The sequence below is a fragment of the Ailuropoda melanoleuca genome, unplaced genomic scaffold (genome assembly GCF_002007445.2).
Source record: "Ailuropoda melanoleuca isolate Jingjing unplaced genomic scaffold, ASM200744v2 unplaced-scaffold72516, whole genome shotgun sequence".
NCBI lineage: Eukaryota > Metazoa > Chordata > Mammalia > Carnivora > Ursidae > Ailuropoda > Ailuropoda melanoleuca.
The window spans coordinates 1-2904 of NW_023247744.1; the positions used below are offsets into that span (position 1 = coordinate 1).

General features: G+C 55.7%; 1 long non-coding RNA gene across 1 annotated transcript; it reads right to left on the bottom strand.

Annotated features, from left to right (window-relative positions):
- Window positions 1-28: 28 nt before the first annotated feature.
- Window positions 29-2839, bottom strand: LOC117800563. The gene is made up of 3 exons (XR_004623112.1): window positions 2245-2839; window positions 1472-1623; window positions 29-970 (listed from the first exon to the last, which is right to left on the bottom strand). It is a non-coding gene; the product is annotated as an uncharacterized LOC117800563 (long non-coding RNA).
- Window positions 2840-2904: the final 65 nt, after the last annotated feature.

Sequence of the window (2904 nt, forward strand, 5' to 3'; positions counted from 1 at the left end):
GATGACCTAAATTCTACATTTATGTTGTCTTTGGAAAGGAGAAGCACTTTCGTCTACTGACAGATTTTGACCTGACACATCAGTGAGTCGGATATCAAATGTCTCTCACTGAAGCTGGTTCTGGTGTGAAACTGTCCCCCAAGAGCCAGCAAACCAGCTGCTTTACGGCCCAGATCCGGGCATCGACCCCCGGCCCCATGGATACTTCCACAGAGTAAGCCCTGCAGAAAGGCCTGGGGAGCCAGCAGTGGGAAGGGCCTGTGGGATCCTCTGTTCAATCAAACGTAAGTGCCGGATGCTTTGTTCTGAGGAATTAATCAGAGAAGCAATGATCTGGAGAGGGCACTTGGGGAAGGAGGGAAGCCTGATGCATATTAACCAGCCTTGCGCGTGAAGCCCGGGCAGGGCCTGAAAGCCCCCCCACACACAGCCCTGGGTTCCTCCCCTTGCCCCCACGGCTGGCTTTCCCCGGCGCGGACAGCAGGCCCCACAAGACGGTAACCACGGTAGCAAACAGCCGCAGCTCCCGCTCACAGAGCGCTTGCTGTGTGCCAGGCCCTGGTAACACCTGAGCTCGGTGTCTCAGTCACCCAATCCCCCAGAGCAGCCTTTGAGATAGGGACTGTCCTTGCTCCCATTTTGCCCAGAGAGGCCCAGAAACCTGACCAGGGCCACAGAGCTGAGGGTGGGGTCGGGACTGAGGCCAGACGGTGCGATCCCTGAGCACGGCCCTTACTCACAGGCCCTGCACTGTAGCAAACAGCCCAGGATACCATTCCCTATAACTGCCTACTTAGTAGAATGACCACTATAGTAAGAAGTGCTTGTCCCAGGGAATGCCAGTTGCTGCTCTCCCCTCTTGCTTAATCAAACTCTAAATTTATGTTACCTTTTACAAAGGAGCACCCGTGGCTTTTCTTCCCCGAACTTCTCGAAGGTGAGGGGAGACCTCAGGCCTCGCACTTCCTCTCTGGATGTGGGAAGAGATGCTTGAGCCCCTTCTCATGCACTGGCAATGGCTCCCAGCCTCCCTGCCTCCGGAACCCTGCTCCCTGCAACATTCCTTCCCAACGGCAGGACCAGGGAAGAGCCCAGACCAGACCCCAGCCACCCTTGCTCTCCCGGGCAGGTCTGCAAGGGATCTCCTGTCTGACCCATTTGACACCCTCACACACCTGTCCCAGGAACAGCCTCCAAAAGAAAGCTGCTCGTGTTTTCTCTGAATAACGGAAAGCATTTGGACAGAACTGATCATATAGCGGTTTCTCTGGAAACATAGGCAACCCACATGGATCGTGGAGGCCACCCCCAAGGTTCATGCTTGGCCTCCTGGAGCCTGGTTTCTGCCCTGTGGAGGGTAGTTGCATTCGATCCACTTGTTAAATACACATTTTAAAGTCAAGGTACTAGAGACACAGACTTTCCAAAATCCAGGCGACTAAGAAGGGCTTCGGCTGAGAAGCACCCCCACCTTCTCCCGCCGCCCGGGGCGCACTGCAGAGACTCAGGAATATGCCTTCGTTGAGATTTTAGTGTTTCTGTCTTCTCAGAGCCGATGGGGTAGAGACGAGAGCTCTTCCTCACTCACTTCCTCCAACGTCTACGCATGACACGAGCTGCTTACTGGGGCCAGGGGCACAGACAGAACACGGTTCGAGCTAAGACGATGCCACCTTGAAATCGTCTCTCTCTAGGGGGCAGGGGAGCTGGACATTAAACCAGGCATTTATATGCTGAAAGAAGGAACTCATTGGACAAATAAAAATACAGGTGAGCGTTTCAGAAATCCAGGGAAAAGTCCGTCCAGGGGCCCAGGGCGGGAGTCGGGGAGGGGGCAGGGCAGCTGGTTAGCTGCATCTCCACCAAGACAGGAAGCACAGCAGGGACAGAAACGAGCAAGCTCCTGAAGGCAGGAGCTGCTGGGTGTCGAGGAGAATGCGGGGGTCCAGACCAGGAAGAGCCAGAAACTCCGTGGCCTTCATCCTGTGGGCCCCGGGAGCCCCGTTTCAAGGGGCCTCAGTTTACTTGTCTGTGGGACATCAGAATTACATGAGGTAACGCGAGGCCTGGAAAATAGGGAGCTCAGTACATCTTAGCTAATAATAGCACCCCATCTCCTTCCACCCTGGGCACCCCCTCACCCCAGACAGTCCTAACCACTGTCTCCTCCATGTGCGTATCGAACCCCCAGTGCTGGGAAGTCCTGCGGTGTGACCTTCTCTGATCAACAACGGGATGCCTCACCCATGGCCTCAAGATTCCTCCCGGGAGCTCGTCTAGGGTCTGCTGACATGCCTCCAGTGACGGGGATCTCACCACCATTCCTGGCACCGCCTTTCATCAGTGAGTAGCTCCGGTCGAGATGAATCCTTCAGGATGAGCTGAAATCCATCCTTCTTGGGAAGGGTTAATGAGACAGTCACTGGGCCCCCATGTCTGGGCCTCCACCTTCCACGCTGCCTGGAAGTATTAATTCCATTATCAAACGGTCGGCCCTGGGGAATGAACTTTCAAAGGCTTAAAGCAAGGTAGGTTAATTAAAATCTTTGATCGAAGCCCCATAAACAGCATAAAACTTCTCTCTCTTAATTATCCTGGACGGTCTCACAAGCACCAAAGCCAGAGGAGGCAATGAACAGGTTGGGAGGTAGGGTGGGAGGTGAGGGGCCCGGAGGAGGATACCGAGAAAGCAGCAGCCAGCGGGATGGAAGCCGCCACGTCAGCGCGCCCATCAGCTCAGCAAGGGGGGGGCAGGGAGGCAAGAGACCAACCCCCTTGGGGCAGTTACTCGCCAGCACCTCCCATGTGGCCTGCGAGAGGCTGGGGCTCCAGCAGAAAGACCCCGACGTGTCCCTGAGGAGGGCCAGGCCCTCGTGGGGACACTGGGAGCGGATACTTACAACG